Raw genomic sequence first — 17,739 nt, forward strand, 5'->3', positions numbered from 1 at the left:
GAGGTAGGGATCCAACCCCACTCTTTGCATGTAGAAATCCAGTTGTCTTAGCAACATCTCCTGAAGATATTATTATTTCCCCTTTGAATTGTTTTGGCACCTTTTTCAAAAATGCCCAATTTCTTGGGCGCCTGGGTGGCTCAGTTGGTTAAGCGACTGCCTTCGGCTCAGGTCATGATCCTGGAGTCCCGGGATCGAGTCCCACATCGGGCTCCCTGCTCCGCAGGGGGTCTGCTTCTCCCTCTGCCCTCTTCCCTCTCGTGCTCTCTGTCTCTCATTCTCTCTCTCTCAAATAAATAAATAAAATCTTTAAAAAAAAAATGCCCAATTTCTCGATTCTCATTTCAACTCCATTGATCTATATGTCTATCCTAATTACAGTACCATCCAGTCTTGATTCTCACTGTAGCTTTGTGGTAAGTTTTGAAATTGAGAAGTGTGAATCCTCCAACTTTGTTCTTTTCTAAAATTGTCTTGGGGGCACCTTGGTGGCTCAGTCGGTTGAGTCTCCAACTCTTGATTTCGGCTCAGGTCATGATCTCAGGGTCATGAGATGGAGCTCCATGTTGGGCTCCACACTCAGCATGGGGTCTGCTTGTCCCTGTCCCTCTGCTCTTCCCCTCACTTGCCTGCTTTCTCTCTCTCTCTCTCTCAAATAAATAAATAAATAAATAAAATCTCTAATAAAAAAATAAAATTATCTTGGCTATTTCCATGTACATTTTAGAATTAGCATATCCATTTCTGCAAAAAAGGAAGCTGAGATTTTAATAAGAATTGTTATATCTTATGGTGCCTGGATGGCTCAGTCGGTTAAGCTTCTGCATTCTGCTCAGGTCATGATCCCTGGGTCCTGGGATCGAGTCCCACATCAGGCTCCCTGCTCAGCAGGGAATCTGCTTCTCCCCCTCCCCTATCTTTCCGCCAACTTGTTCTCTCTCTCAAATAAATAAATAAAATCTTAAAAAAAAAAAAAAAGAATTGTTATATCTTAGATCAATTTATGAGTATTGCCATCTTAACAACATTAAGTCTTACAACCCATGAATATGAAATGTATTTCCACTTATTTAGGTTTTCTTTAATTTCTTTCAATGATGTTTTAGTAGTTTTCAGTGTAAAGCCTTGAACTTTTTTGGCTAACTTTATCCCTAAATATTTCGTTCTTTGTGGTTCTACTGTAAATGGAATTTTTAAATTTTCATTTTCAAATTATTCACTGCTAGTGCATAGAGATACAAAAAATTGATTTTTATATATTGGTCTTGTATCTTACAATCTTCGTGAACTCATTTGTTAGTTCTAATGCGTTTTTTCAGTAGATTCCTTAGGATTTTTCTTTCTCTTTTTTTTTTATTGATTCCTTAGGATTTTTCTTGACACATATCAAGTTCATGTCATTTGCAAATAGAGAATTTTTCTTCTTCCTTTCTGAGGAATTCTTGCCTATTTGCCTTGGATAGAATCTCCAGTTCATTATTGAACAGAAGTGCCAAGATCAGACATCCTTTTCCTGTTCCTGATCTTAAGGGGAAAGTTTTCAGTCTTTTTATCATTAAGTACAGTGTTAACTGTGGGTTTTTCATAGATGTCCTTTACCAGATTGAGGAATTTTCCTCTTTCAGCTTTATTGAGATACAACTGATGAATAAAAACTGTATGTGTTAAGGGTATACAAAGTGATTATTTAATAAACATATACATTGAGAAATGATTACCACAATCAAATTAACACATCCATCACCTCACATAATTACCGTGTGTGTGTGTGTGTGTGTGTGTGTGTGTGTGTAGAGTACTTAATATCTACTCCCTTGGCAAATTTCAAGTACTCAATACAGTAATATTAACTATAGTCATCATGCTGCATATTAGGCCCCCGAAATTTATTCATCTTATGACTGAAAGTTTGTATTCTTTGACCAACATCTCTCCCATCTCCTATGCCTCATTCTCTGGCAACTACCATTCTACTCTCTGGTTCTATGGTTTTTAGATTCCACATAAAAATCAGAATATACAGCATGTGTCTTTCTGTGTCTGGCTTATCTCACTTAACATAAGGCCTTCCAAGTTCATCCATGTTGCCACAAATTGCAGGATTTTCTTCTTTTATATGACTGAATAATATTCTAGGAATTTCCCTTCTATTCCAAGGTTGTTGAGTGTTTCTATCATGAAAGAATGTTGGATTTGTCAAAGACTTTCCCACATCTGTTGAGATTATCAAGTGTTTTTGTCTTTTATTGTGTTAATTTGGTGCATTACACTGATTGATTTTCATATATTGAACCATGTTCTTTGCATTCCTGGGATAAATCCCATTTGGTCACAGTACAATCTTTTTTTTTTTTTTTTAAAGATTTTATTTATTTATTTGAGAGAGAGAATGAGAGAGAGAGCACATGAGAGGGGGAGGGTCAGAGGGAGAAGCAGACTCCCTGCTGAGCAGGGAGCCCGATGTGGGACTCAATCCCGGGACTCCAGGATCATGACCTGAGCCGAAGGCAGTGGCTTAACGATCTGAGCCACCCAGGCGCCCCACAGTACAATCTTTTCATATGTTGCTGTATTTGGTTTTCTAGTATTTTGTTGAGAGTTTTGCATTTGTATTCATAAAGGATATTGGCCTGTAGTTCTTTTGTTTCATTTGTTTTTAAAGATATTATTTTTGAGTAATCTCTACACCCAACGTGGGGTTTGAACTCACAACCCTGAGATGAAGAGTTGCATGCTCTACTGACTGAGCCAGCCAGGTGCCCTGGTCTGCAGTTTTCTTTACCTGTGAGGCCATCGTCTGTTTTTGGTATCTGGTTAACATTAGCTTCATAGAATAAGTTGGGAAGTGTTCCTCTTCTGTGTTTGCTAAGAGCTTACAAAGAATTGATGGTAATTTTTTAAACATTGGTAGAATTCACCAGTGAAGCCATCTGTGCCTGGGCTTTTCTTTGTGCAAAGATTTTTTTTTTTTTAAGTTTTATTTTAAGTAATCCCTACACCCACATGGGGCTCGAACTCACAACACCAAGATGAAAAGTCACATACCTTTTTACTGAGCCAGCCAGGCCCCCTCTTCATGCAAAAGTTTTTAACTACTAATTCAATCTCTTGTTATGTCTTCTGTTCTATGTTTTTTTTAAAGATTTTATTTTTTTTTTTAAGTTTTTATTTATTTATTTGTCAGAGAGAGAGAGAGAGCACAAGCAGGGGGAGTGGCAGGCAGAGGGAAAGGAAGAAGCAGGCTCCCCGAGGAGCAGGGAGCCCAATGCAGGGCTTGATCTCAGGACCCTGGGATCATGACCTGAGCCAAAGGAAGAGGCTTAACCAACTGAGCCACCCAGGCACCCCTAAGATTTTATTTTAAAATTTTTCTTAATTTTATTTTTAAGTAATCTCTACACCTAACTTGGGACTCCAACCCACAACCCTGAGATCAAGAATTGCATGCTATACCAACTGGGCCAGCCAGGTACTCCTATTCTATTTCTTCTATTTCATCTTAAGACAGTTATTGGTGAAAGGAAGTTTGGCATTATGAATCAAAATTTTAAATAAGCATATCTTTTGATTTAGCTGTTCCAATCCCAGTAATTCATTTCCATTATATATTGCTATGTAACAAATCACCCTCAAATTTGGTGACATAAAATAACAACTGTTTTATTATGTTCACAGATTCTGTGGTTCAGGAATTTAGGTAGGGCACAGTGGAGACTGATTGCCTCTGTCCCATAACATCTAGGGCCTAATCCAGGAAAATTAGAACAGTTGGGACAGGGGAGTGACTCCCAATGACAGAGGTCTGGAAACACCTGGAAGCTGGTCTAGGATGACTTGGAGACTGGGGCTATTGACTTACATGTGGCCCTTCTCAGTGACTTGGGCTTCTCATAGCTTGGGAGCTGGATTCCAAAAGGCAGTCCCTCAAGAGGGAGTTGCTGAGAGCAAGTGTTCCGTGAAAACAAGATGGAATCTGCGTGACCTTTTACGATCTAGTGTGACTTCTGCTATTATCTATTATTTGAAGCAGTTAGCAGTTCCAAAGTGAGGTTGGAGATACGTGGCAGACATTTTTAGAAAAAAATCTGCCACACCTATCTTATAGAAAACTTGCATTTGTTAATTAAAAAAGCAACAGGCACAATCTTATTTGTAAAGTTAAAAAATGGGTACATATGTACAGATACAAATACACAGAGAGAGACCTGAAAGGGAATGGGATTTCTGTACCCGTTATCTCTGTGATGGGGATGAAGAAGATGGGTAAAGCTGGACTTTCAGGGGCGCCTGGGTGGCTCATTCGGTTGAGCATCTGTTTTTGGCTCAGGTCATGGTCCCAGGGTCCTGGGATCGAGCCCTGCGTCGGACTCCTTCCTAGGCGGGGAACCTGCTTCTGCTTCTGCCTGCCACTCCCCCTGCTTGTGTACTCTCTCTCTCTCTGTGTCAAATAAATAAATAAAATTAAAAAAAAAAAGCTGGGCTTTCATATATTTTGATCTACATTATATTGTTTGAATCTTTTACAATGAGAATTACTAATCTGTTTTTTGCATAATAAAATACCAATTTTGAAAATATCAGTAAAAAAAAGAAAATACCAGTTTTTAATAAATGACATAACGTATGGATGCCTTCAATTTACAAGACAAAAAAATAACGTAAGGCAACATGTATATTGTAGAGGCTGCTTTTAACTTGATCAAGGCAAAAGGGCCCACAGCAACCACCTGGTTGAATATAGACAGGCCCATCAGGTGACCCACCACAAAGTATCCATAGGCCCTAACTAACCAATGAGTTACTTAGAATCAGGCACGTGTAACAGAAAAGGGAAAATTCCATATGTTTCCATACCTCCTCACCTTCCCTCTTTAAAAACAGCCCCCACCTACTGCCTCGTGGCAGACAGCCTCTGCTTTGCTGCCCTGCCCCCTGCTCCTTAGCACCGTATACAATAAATTTCTATCTCCTTTGTTCTGCCTTGGGTGAATTCTTTCACTGCCCACGCCACCATCCCCCCACATCATCGCCCCACATCTGGGGGCCCCCATCTGATTAGGAGAGACACTACATATATGACATAATAAAATGCCATTGACTAGGGCTCAGGGATTAGAAACACAGGGGTGGGGGGCGCCTGGGTGGCTCAGTCGGTTAAGCGTCTACCTTCAGCTCAGGCCATGATCCCGGGGTCCTGGGATCGAGCCCAGCATCGAGCCCCGCATTAGGCTCCCTGCTCAGTGGGGAGCCTGCTTCTCCCTCTCCTCCCAGCTCAGTGCTCTCTCTCTCTCTCTCTCTCTCAAATAATTTTTTCTAAAAAAGAAACACAGGGTTTTCCAGAGGGATGTGAGACATATGAAAGGAGACTTTCTAGAACCTGCAATTCAAAGTTCTTTGTTAAAGGCAGAGCAATGGGAGTTATTCCATGCTTGACACTTACCAAACTTAAAATCTAGCAGTGGAGTAAATTCCACATGATGGAGGGAAACTAAGAATTTACAGTAGGCAATACAGATTTACAAATATTTAGTTGCTAATCTGCATGCAAAATGAAAATCCCAAGTTTTGCTATTTAGGAGAACGTCCCAAGGGTTTTTTGTTGGTTGGTTTAAACAAAATCTGAGGGATCCTTCCCATGCTTTTTTCTCTTCTTCAATATTTTGTGGCTGTGATTTTTGCTTCTGGCAATGGCAGGATAACTTCTTCCAAACAAACTTTCTTACTAAGAATAACTAGAAAATCTGAACAAAATGTAAAATACATAAGCTTGCAAAAACTGAGGAGTTACCAAGGCAGCGATGACTTGAGGGGCCAATATCCTTGAGAAAAGAAGATGTGGGGGGACCAAGGAAGCAACCCTTCAAAGTATTAGGGAATTTACCAATAGTGGCTGAAAGGTTGAGCAGAATTTTAGGTCGCTGCATGGGGTGGAGGGAAAAATGGGTGCTGGAAGCCTGCCAAGGAGGACCCCAGATTTTTCACTTGGGATCCTGTGGCAGACACCATTGGTGCCCTGCCCATTTCCCTCAGGTTTTCCCATTACAGTAAATGGAGGTTAACTTCCAGCGACCATTATCTCATTTGCATTTCTTTGTCTGAAGGCCTCTTTTGGCTGGCAGAGCCCACTCTATGTTTGGCAGGCTGAAGTGCCAACAATTTATTCTGTCCACCCTAGCTGTCCTCAACATTGCCCCTTGGGGAGAATATTCTGAGGTTCTTCTACGCTGGCTCCCAGAGTTCCACAGACGCATTAAGTTCCAGGTACCCACAATAGGAACTTCCTTGAAAATACCTTCTGTCTTGGATGTCATCACTTTCCCCTCTCAATTCTCTACTCCCTTACGGGTGTTTTCTGGAATCACCTCCCAAATAAACTACTTGCGTTTGAAATCATGTTTCAGAACTTCTGCCTCTGGGAAAACCACAAACTAAAGCCTTTGGGCCAAGAAATGGTCCTACAAAATGGGGTTCCCAAGATGGGACTCTTGACTGGATCGCTCACTGACTAGATGGTGAACAAGGACCGTATGCGGGGTGCTGAGGATCCCCGGAACGCTGTAGCACCACCACTAAGACCCTCACTTGTGAACTGAGCTAGGACGCAGGTGGTAGGCGACGTGCTGGCTTATGCAACGTCACCGGCTTTTGAGAGATGGCAATGGGCATTATAAAGACCGAAGCTTGTTTTGTTGTGAAGTGCCATCGATGGGCCCGGCTCTAACTTTGCTGAGCCACGCGGGAGCACGCTTGCAATTTGTCCCGCCGCCTCGGGATTCCCCGGATGGAGCAGTTGGCCTCGGCTGCGCACCAGGGCGCACTCTCTGCCTCCCGAGCGACGGCGGTGATAGATCGGGGTCAGCTACTCTTGGCTGCTCGATCCCAGCCGGGAGGACGAGGTCGGGGAGGACAGCTGCCAAAACCTGTTTCGTTCGGAGCATTTCCTTTCTCCCTTGCCCGGAGCTGGCGTGGACTGCCTTAAGCGCATTTGGTGAAGTAGAGGAACGAATTAGAAGTAGCGGGCCTTAGAAGTTCGCTCCCGGTAAGTTCCCCCGATAATTGCACATCCGAGCCCCGTCCCTCCTTGGTTCCCGACTGTTGAGTTCTTTTGAACCATTTGTGGTTTTTTAAAGATTTTATTTATTTATTTGAGAGAGGGAGTGTGGTGCGAGCGCGAGCGGGGGAGGGGGAGGAGCGGAGGGAGAAGGACCAGCAGACTGTGCTGAGCGCAGAGCCCACACAGCCCGAGATCACGGCCTCAGCCGAAATCAAGAGTCAAATGCCTAACCAAGTGAGCCACCCAGGTGCATCTGTGCTGGGTTTTCATAACGCGTTTGTTCAGGTTTGCACAGTGTAGAGAACAAAACGGAGTCTCTCAAGTCAAGCTGGAGGCCGTGTCAACCAATGACCCGAGTAGTTAAAAGTACTGCAGCATCAGCTGATAAGGAGCAGAACCAATGGAGGGCTGCGGGGGCCCAAGACCAATTAAACCCCTTTAAAGATTTTATTTATTTATCAGAGAGAGAGCGCGCACAAGCAGGGGGAGAGGGAGAAGCAGGCTCTCCGCTGAGCAGGGAGCCCGATGCGGGGCTCCATCCCAGGACCCCAAGGTCCTGACCTGAGCCAAAGGCAGATGCTCAACCGACTGAGCCACCCAGGCGCCCCTGATTAAATCCCTTTAAAAGGGGGAGGATTTTTGCAGCAAACTGTCAGACTCTTCAGACGTGACCTCTCAATGTCTGAGCACCTACAAAAGGCAACTGCCATGGAAGGCTCTGCCTGATGGATCTCCGAACAGAACAGAGATCCTTCACTGCTTGAACGTAAGCAGCAGCAGTCAGCGCCGAGAGCTGACCCGGGCCTGACCAAGACCTTATCTCAGCTGCGCGTCCGCAGGCTCACTTCCCGTTTGGTTCATTCACTTCCTACACCCTTCTGTTATCTTGTTTGTTGTGTGGTTTGTCGTCTGTCCTGCTCTGTGTGCTGTGTAAGAAGCCAAGTTTCATCCCATGGTGAAATGTCATGGAGTTTGGAGTCCTGAACCTGCTTTATACAATTCGATTAACTTTGCTTTATGATTGAGTAAAGCCAACACTGGAAATACACAGCTTGTGTGTGCGCCTCCACAGCGTGCTCATGACCCATAGCTGGAGTCGTGGCAGGGGCCGGTCGTAAGTGGTGAAGGGACCGCTGGAGAGAGGAAGGACGTGAGGTACGCAGGAAGCCAGGGAAGGCATTTGGCGAGATCTCTGTTGGAACTGGTGTGTGTGTACGTGTGTACAGGATAGGGAGTGCTAGCTCTGTCCCTTCCCAATGATTCCGAGGAGGAGATTGGCTGACTGGTCTGCTTTTATTTATTTATTTTTAAGATTTTATTTATTTGACAGAGAGACACAGCGAGAGAGGGAACACAAGCAGGGGGAGCGGGAGAGGGAGAAGCAGGCTTCCCGCTGAGCAGGGAGCCCCATTGGGGCTCCATCCCAGGCCCCTGGGATCATGACCTGAGCCGAAGGCAGATGCTTAACGACTGAGCCACCCAGGCGCCCCCTGACTGGTCTACTTTTAATTATAAACCTATGACTAAGAAGAAAATGATTTTTATTGTAACACCACCTGGCCTATGTCTCTGTTAAGCTCTGAATGGCTCTCTTGGATTTCTTCCTTCCATTTGGTTGCCTCCAAACAGCAGGTTTGGGTTTGGCTCTCTTCTCTTGTCTAGGAAGCTGTTTGTTTGGTTTAGTTGGTGAACCCCGCCCCCCCACACACACACACTGATTTTGGGGAAGAACAAATGCTAACAGCAGAAACTCTGGGCTCAGTTATAGATTTGTTTCTTCTGTGTTCTTTCTGAACTTTTGACAGGAAGATGGGGAATACTCCTGTTCTAGAATAAAGTCCATCAGGACGTATTTTGAATAAATGGGGCAGAGGCCTGAAAACCAGAGAAAAAGCCTGTTTTGCAGGAGGGAGAGACAGGAGATGGAGATAAAGGAATGTGAGTCCAAACTTAGAATCGACCTCAACCTTGCTGGTGGCACCCCTGCTGCCTCTGCACCCGCCTTCCCCTCCCCCGCCTTCCCCTCCCCCTCCCCCCGTGCCTGGACCACCACCAGCTCCTATACCATCCTCAGTGCCTGCAGCGCCATCAGCCCCTGCTCCTTATCCTCACTAGCGAGGAACAAAACACACCCCAAGCTGTTGGGCCACCTCCTTAGGAGGTTCAAACTGCAGCATCTCCCAAGTCAACATGAAGGGGCCCAAGAGCTCCCCTGGACTTAAACCACCCACTTCAGATTTCCCCACAGGAGCCCCAAGTCACATGGATGGTGGGGAAGAAATTGATTGACTTTTAGTGGACACAGGTGCAACATATTCAGGATTAAAGGTAATTTAAGTTTGTTGGTTTCATTAAAATAGACACATCTTTGGAGCTATCAGCATTAAATGTAAAACTTTTATTCTACCAAGGTTTACTAAAGGTCAAATAAGTTCATGTCATTTCTGCTGCAATTTGTCAGCAAAAAGATGACGTTAAATGATAATTAATTTTGTCTGTGTCAAAGTTTTTGTGTACAACAAAAACAAGTAGGTTTTAAGTAAATGAAAAGGTTTAAAGCTTTCAAAAACTTTTGGTAACCTGGAACTTTAAAGTTTTGCTAAGTTAAATGATGAGTTGGGTTGAATTCATTGGCTATCTAAGTCTTTTTCAAGTAAGATAGAATACTGAAGCATTGATTACAGAACAGGTTTGTCTGCTTTTGGCTGCATATTGCAGAGAAACTGAGGATGCTTGGGTCTGTTGGTAAACCTGCTTTGTGCTTTACTGAAAAAAAAACCACATTTTTAGGAATAATGAAATATATTAATAAATTTCTGATCTAAAGAATTCTGGTGCAACAGAGTTTACAGTTGTTTTTTTTTTTTTTTTTAAAGATTATTTGACAGAGAGAGACACAGCGAGAGAGGGAACACAAGCAGGGGGAGTGGGAGAGGGAGAAGCAGGCTTCCCGCTGAGCAGGGAGCCCGATGTGGGACTCGATCCCAGAACCCTGGGATCATGACCTGAGCCGAAGGCAGACGCTTAACGACTGAGCCACCCAGGCGCCCTGAGAGTTTACAATTGTTTACGTACTTAGTTTTCACTGGAGACTAAGGTTTCTTTCCTTTCTTTCCTTTCTTCTTCTTTCTTTTCTTCTTTTTTTCTTTCATTCATTCAATTCCAGTATCGTTAATATACAGTGTTATATTAGTTTCAGGTGTGCAATATAGTGAGTCAACACTTCCATCCATTACTCAGTGCTCATCGTGGTAAGTGTACTCTTAATCCCTTTCATCTGTTTCACACATTCCCCCCACCCATCCACCTCCCCTCTGGTAACCCCCTGTTCTCTATATTTAAGAATCTGGGGTTTTTTGTTGCTGTTTGTCTCTTTTTTTCTTTGTTTTGTTTCTTAAATTTCACATATGAGTGAAATCACATGGTGTTTGTCTTTCTCTGACTGACTTATTTTGCTTAGCCTAGTACCCTCTAGATCCATCCATGTTGTTGCAAATGGCAAGATTTCATTCTTTTAAATAGCTGGGTAATATTCCATTGTATATATACACCACATTTTCTTTATCCATTCATCTATTGATAGACACTTGGGCTGCTTTCATATCTTGGTTATGGTAAATAATGTTGCAGTAAAAATAAGGGTGCATGTATCGTTTTGAATTAGTGTTTTTGTTTTCTTTGGGTAAATACCCGACAGTGTAATTACTGGATTATATGGTAATTCTATTTTTAATTTTTGGAGGGACCTCCATATTGTTTTCCACAGTGGCTGCACTGGTTTGCATTCCCACCAATAGAGCACAAGCATTCCTTTTTCTCTACATCCTCACTAACACCTATTGTTTTTTGTGTTTTTGATTTTAGCCATTCTGACAGATGTGAGGTGATATCATTGTGGTTTTGATTTTCGTTTCCCTGATGATGAGTGATGTTGAGCATCTTTTCATGTGTCTGTTGGCCAGCTGTATGTCTTCTTTGGAGAAATGTCTGTTCATGTCTTCTGCCCATTTTTAATTGGTTTATTTGGTTTTTTTGGTGTTGAGTTGTATACGTTTTTTACACATTTTGGATGTCAACCCCTTATCGGATATATCATTTGCAAATATCTTCTCCCATTCAGTGGGTTCTGTTTTTGTTTTATTGGTGGTTTCTTTCACCTTGCAAAACTTTTTATTTTGGTAGAGTCCCAATAGTTTAATTTTGCTTTTGTTTCCCTTGCAAAAGGAGACACATCTAGAAAAATATTTCTATGGCTGACGTCAGAGATTACTGCTTATTTTCTTCTAGGAATTTTAGGGTTTCAGGTCTCACCTTTAGGTCTTTAATCCATTTTGAGTGTATTTTTGTGTATGGTATAAGAAAGTGGTCCAGTTTCATTCTTTTGTATGTAGCTGTCCAGTTTTCCCAACAGCATTTATTGAAGAAATTGTCTTTCTCCCATTGTATATTCTTGCCTCCTTTGTTGAAGATTAATTGACCGTATAATTGTAGGTTTATTTCTGGGCTCTCTATCGTGTTCTGTTGATCTGTGTGTTTATTTTTGTGTCATTACCATACTGTTTTGATTACACCAATGTAGTATATTTTGAAATCTGGGATTGTGATACCTCCAGTTTTGTTCTTCTGTTTCAAGATTGCTTTGATTATTTGGGGTCCTTTGTGGTTTCGTATAAATTTAAGTATTATTCTCTTTTTGTGAAAAATGCTACTGGTATTTTGATAGAGATTGCATTATATCTGTAGATTGCTTTGGATAGTATGAACATTTTATCAATATTTGTTCTCCCAATCCATGATCATAGGCTATCTTTCCATTTGTTTGTGTCATCTTCAATTTCTTTCATCAATGTTTTATAGTTTTCAGGGTACAGGTATTTTACTTCCTTGTTTAAATTTATTCCTAGGTATTTTATTATGTTTGGTACAATTGTAAATGAGATTGGTTGCTAGTTTTGTTTTTTGTTTTTTTGTTTTTTTACGATTTGATTTTTAAGTAATCTCTACACCCAACATAGGGCTCAAACGCATGACACCAAAATCAAGAGTTGCAGGGTTCAGGGGCACCTGGGTGGCTCAGTCAAACATCTGATGCTTGATTTCGGTTCAGGTCATGATCTCAGGGTCATGAGATTGAGCCCTGTGTAGAGCTCTGTGCTCAGCAGGGAGTCTGCTTAAGATTCTCTCTTTCTCCCTGTCCTTCTGCCCTTCCCTGCTGTGCTCACACTCCCTCTCACTCTCTCTCAAAATAAATAAATCTTAAAAGGAAAAAAAAAAAGAGTTGCATGCTCCACTGACTGAGTCATTTAGGTGCCCTGAGATTGTTTTCTCAATTTCTGTTTCTGCTACATCAGTATTAGTGTATAGAAATGCAGTAGATTTCTGTATATTGATTTTGTATCTTGAGACTTTACTGAATTCATTTATCGATTCTAGTAGTTTTTTTGGTGGAGTCTTTAGGGTTTTCTACATGTGTTATCATGTCATCTGCATATAGACTTTCACTTCTTCCTTACCAATGTGGATGCCTTTTACTTCTTTTTCTTGTCTGATTGCTATGGCTATGACTTTGAGTACTGTGTTGAATAAAAGTGGTGGAAGTGGACATCCTTGTCTTATTCCTGATCTTAGAGGAAAAACTCTGTTTTTTGCTATTGGGTATGATGTTAGCTGTAGGTTTTTCATATATGGTCTTTATTATATTGAGATATGTTCCCTCTAAACCTACTTTGTTGGAAGTTTGAGACTAAGGTTTCTAAAAGTAAAAATTCTGGTAAATGTAATTAAGACTGCTGGAAAATAAGGAAAGGAACTTTGTATGCAAGGAAAGTAAGATATGTTTTTGATAAGAAAGGTATGAGGAATGGGAATACATTTTTGTTGATGGAAAGGAAAGTAATTTTGTCCTAAAATGAGATTGGTTATTTAGAGAGAGAAGGCTTAAGACAAAATCTGAATGAAAAAGAAAGTTGTAGGTTTTGAAGGAAATCTTTGGAAAAGAATTTTATGCGTGGTCAGAGCTAAGATTGGAATGAGTGAGTTTTAAAAGTACACTGGTTTAACATTGAGATTTGGTTTTTCTCTCCATTAAAAAGACAAAATTTTCTTGGATTGTTCATCTGCTCTTGATAATAAATTGTAAACAGAGGTTTGCTTTGTTCTCTGTTTCCAGAGAACCAAAGTTTCTATGTTGTCTTTATCAGATCTTTGATTACTTAAAGTTAAAACTTCTCAATATTAAAAGAGCTAAGTTTTGCCAACAAGTACATAACCTTCTGTATTTGCATTTAGAATCTCTTATTGCCACCTTAAATAAATAGATAATTAAATACTGAGTTTTATAATGATGTGTAATCCTCTTTAAGCATGGGCTTTAAATCCTTCTGAGGTTTTTAACAAACTTCCCAAGATTTGAATTCTAAATGAAGTCTTTTTGACTAATTAGGCTGTTTATTTGGTATGTTAAGTTATGTGGGAAGCATTGTCAAACATACGATAATAAACATTCTTATGTTATATTGCATGGGTAAATGCTATAAGTGTTCTAGAAAATATATTAAATTCCTAAAACTGGGCCCTGGTTACAGCAGCATTTAAAGAGAACTTCTCCTGCAAAAAAAAACAGGCCCTGTACCTGACTGTGGAAGTAGGAGAATCTAAAGAAAGCTACATTTACAACCAGTCCTTCAGTGCTAAAATCTGGACCCTGGTAAGAGAGTGGGGCTATCTGACCTGGAATGGGATATACTTGGGAACCTTGAACCTCCAGATTCCCTGAACCCTCTGACATGGTTGAAGTTGCCCACTCCCCGCACCCTTGCTAGAGGATAATGTCTCCAGTTTTTCAGATGACCACAAAAAGCCTTCACATAAAGCAGATGCCTCACAAAATGATTTATTTCCTCCTGAAGATCCATCGTTGCCTGTCCTCATTGCTTCTAGACTATAATCAGATTTTCACCGTGGCCTATTTGGAGAAATCCTATGACTGCTTTGGGAAGGAAGGTATTTACCGAAAGTGTCACAATACTTGGCTAATACGTAGAGCAGGAACTGGGAGAACATGACTGGAATTGAACTTGGAGGTGTTGGACCAGGGATGGAGAGAATGGCATAATACAAGGCTGGGTAAGGAAGAGTTTGTTGATACGGGGAAATATTCCCTTGGCTGAGGACTAAATTCCAAGGGTACCTGAAGCTTGTCCTAGTATGCTGCTGAGATCACACCTTGAAACTCAGAAAATATGATGGCGTACAGTAAAATAAGGAGGGGATGCGGAATTGTCTTGACAGAATATTGAGGAAAAGGCCAGACTTCTTAGAGTGATAATAATAGACATGCTAAAATGAATTTATGATGTTGGATGAGAGAATCCATCAGCTAACCATGCTCCATAGGAGCCACAGGACACTCTCTTCACTAAATCAATAAGGAACAGGACACCTAGCATCACTGAGAAGCTTAGAGGTAGGTCTCCCCTAAAGGCCAGGATTATCAGTAGGGGAATATTACTAAAGAACTGGGTCTTTAGCATCAGTTGGGATAAATGGATTCCAGAATATCATAGGTCAGGGTACAATATTTCATCATCAGAGGCAAGGTGGATGTAATTTGTCAGCAAATTCAAGTTGGCAACTAGGAGAGCCCTGACCTGCAGGGATCTGTGACAACTATGTCACCCCTCCTAGTGTTAAGATAGCATTTAAGAGTGCTGCTTGATGTATATAAAAACCAAAAAAGTTCAAGAACAAAAGAGCAGAAGGCTGATGTCAGCTACCATCGTAAAAAATCACAGTGCCCCTCCAGTTGCCAGATTTGAGTTGGTTCTCAGACTGACAACCCATAGATTGAAAGGAAGGCTGGGTTCCCCTTAAGGAAGAATCCTTCAGCACTTCAAGTGTATACAGTGCCAATCCTTCTTTGCTGTCCCCAAGGCCATTACCATAGTAAATGTAAGCTGGTGAAATTGGAGTATCTAGCACTTTTGAGGGCCTTTTGAGTCAGGGTCTGCTCTAAGACTGAATGCTTGTGTCCCTCAAAATTTATATGTTGAAATTCTAATCCCCAGTGTGGTGGTATTTTAGAGATAGGGCCTTGTAGGAGGTAATTAGCCTTCATGATGGGATTAGTGCTCTTATAAGAAGATAACCAGAGAGCTTGCTCTTTCTCAGTCTCTCTCTCTGCCATGTGAGGATACAGCGAGGTGTCTGCAAACCAGGAAAAGGGCTTTCACTGGGAACCAAATTGATCAGCACCCTAATTTTGGACTTCCCAGCCTTCAAAATTGCAAGGAATAAATATTATTTAAGCCACCCAGTCAATGGTATTTTTGTTATAACAGCCCAAAATAAGGCAGGGTCTGAATTGGTATTTATCCTAGGGAAACCCAAATAACCATCATAGCCTTCCTGTTAGAGTAGAGCACATAGAGTCCAGATGGTAAATGGAGTTCTGGCCCAAGTCTGTCTCACAGTGAGTCCGATGGGTCCCAAGGTCTTACTCTGCAGTCATGGCCCCATTCTTTGAAATAAGGATGGACAATTTAGCAGTTGACGAAATCTTCACATTGATCCCTCAGCTGCAGTAGAAGAGATATTGAAGTAGGAAAGGCCAAGTGAAAGCCTCTAAAACTGCTTCCCCACCCCAGCCAAGATAGTAAATCAGAAGCAATTCTGCATCTCAGGTAGACTATTAAAGATCAATGAATGATACCCTCAAAGTCTTCAAAAACATGGGGATGGTTTTATTTCCCATTTAACTCATCTATTTGACATCTACAAAAATAAGATGGATCATGGTGGATAACAGTGGATTACCCTAAATTTAACCAAGCAGTAGCCCCAATTTTAGCTGCTGTATCAGGTTTAGTATCTATTAGATCAGATCAACACAGTCTATGAAACAGTATGCAAAAAAACACAACAAAAACCAAAAAACCAGTATGCAGCTAGTGATTTGTCAGGTGCAGTCTTTATAATCACATAAAGATAGAAGATGAGGACAGAAGAAAGTCACATTTACATGGAAAGGCCAGCAATTCCTGCCCATGGTCTTGTCCCAACGCCATAAGCTCTCCTACTCTCTGCCACAGAATTGGCACATTCCACAGAACATCACGTTAGTGCACTTTTTCAATGACCTCATTTATTTTTATTTTTCTAAATTTTATTTTATTATGTTATGTTAGTCACCATTCATTACATCATTAGTTTTTGATGTGTTCCATGATTCATTGTTTGCGTATAACACCCAGTGCTCCATGCAGTACGTGCCCTCCTTAATACCCATCACCGGGCTCACCCATCCCTCCCCACCTCCCCCTAAAACCCTCCGTTTGTTTCTCAGAGTCCATGGTCTCTCATGGTTCGTATCAATGACCTCATTTAAATCAAACCTGGGGAAGTGGCGGGTACACTGACTGCTCTGGAAACACACCTGTAAGTCAGAGGGTGGGAAGTAAACCCTACAAAGACTGAGTCTGCCATATCAGCGAAATTTTCAGGAAGAGGACCTACCAGTACATTCTCTGCAAAGTAGTAGACTCACTGTAACTTCTACCACTAAAAGAGAGCAGCAGTGGTTGGTAGACCTCTTTATGCTTTTGGAAATAGCACATATCCCACTTAGAAATACTGCTCTTACTTATTTATCAGGTAACCGAGAAGGCTTTCAATTCTGAGTGAGGCCCAGTGCCAGACCGAGCAATGCAGCAAGTCAGGCTATGGTATAAACAGCCCTGCGTCTCGGGTCAGGGACTGTGGCATGGTGCTGGGAGTCTCCACAGAGAGAAGGATGTTGTGGGAAAGCCTCCGAAGAAGTGTGGCAGCATGGATCCCTGAGGTTCTGCAGCAAGGCTGTGCTCTCTGTACCAGAGATCTGCTCACCATCTGAAAAGTCGCTTCCGGCATGCAGCTAACCCTGACCGTGACGCATCCAGGGAGTGTGTGACTTGAGCTGCCCACTCGCAGCTGAGTATTCTCAGACACCCCCACCCACCACACACACATGCGCGCACACACACACAGTCATGAGGTCAGGTGGGCAGCAGCCATCTGTCAAGTCCGAAACTGTGAAGATCTGAGACATTATCTATCCTGGATGATCCAGTCAGCCGGCCACTCTGTCACAGTGTTACACACGCACACGCACACACACACAGCCCATGAGACGTCTGGATTTAGACAACAGAACATTTTCTCACACAGCATCTTCGCAGTGCTGACTCCCGACCTCCCCACTCTCCACGGGGCCGTGTGATGAGGGTCAGATCGATCTGCAGTCCCCTAGGGTCGCTTCTGAGCAGAGCTTTGAAGCTGTGAGACTCAGATCTGATATAGGGTGGCTGGCACATCTGTGCCTTCTCTATCTTTCTCTTTCTCTTTTCTCTGGGAGGAAGAAGGGGGAGAGTCCCTAGGTTGGTTTTTGTTGTTGTTGTTGTTGTTTTTAAGTAGGCTCTGCACCCAGTGTGGGGCTTGAACTCATGGCCCCAAGATCAACAGTCTCATGCTCTACTAACTGAGCCAGCCAGGCACCCCGAGAGTCCCTAGGTTTTTATTACTCTTAGAATATAAGCAAGTGGCCCCAGGGCAGATGAATCTTTAAAATTTCAGGAGTAATTCACTGTCTCCAATTTCTAAGATATGTTTGTCATTCGGTCATCCTTTAACCCAGAATGACAGTCATTTTT

General features: G+C 42.1%; 1 long non-coding RNA gene across 1 annotated transcript; it reads left to right on the plus strand.

Moving 5' to 3' along the window:
• The first annotated feature begins 7,125 nt into the window (after positions 1-7,125).
• Positions 7,126-9,375, plus strand: LOC118539745 (uncharacterized). The gene is made up of 3 exons (XR_013446785.1): positions 7,126-7,909; positions 8,860-8,992; positions 9,291-9,375. It is a non-coding gene; the product is annotated as an uncharacterized LOC118539745 (long non-coding RNA).
• The last annotated feature ends 8,364 nt before the right edge of the window (positions 9,376-17,739 follow it).

This window comes from Halichoerus grypus, chromosome 4 (assembly GCF_964656455.1).
Source record: "Halichoerus grypus chromosome 4, mHalGry1.hap1.1, whole genome shotgun sequence".
NCBI lineage: Eukaryota > Metazoa > Chordata > Mammalia > Carnivora > Phocidae > Halichoerus > Halichoerus grypus.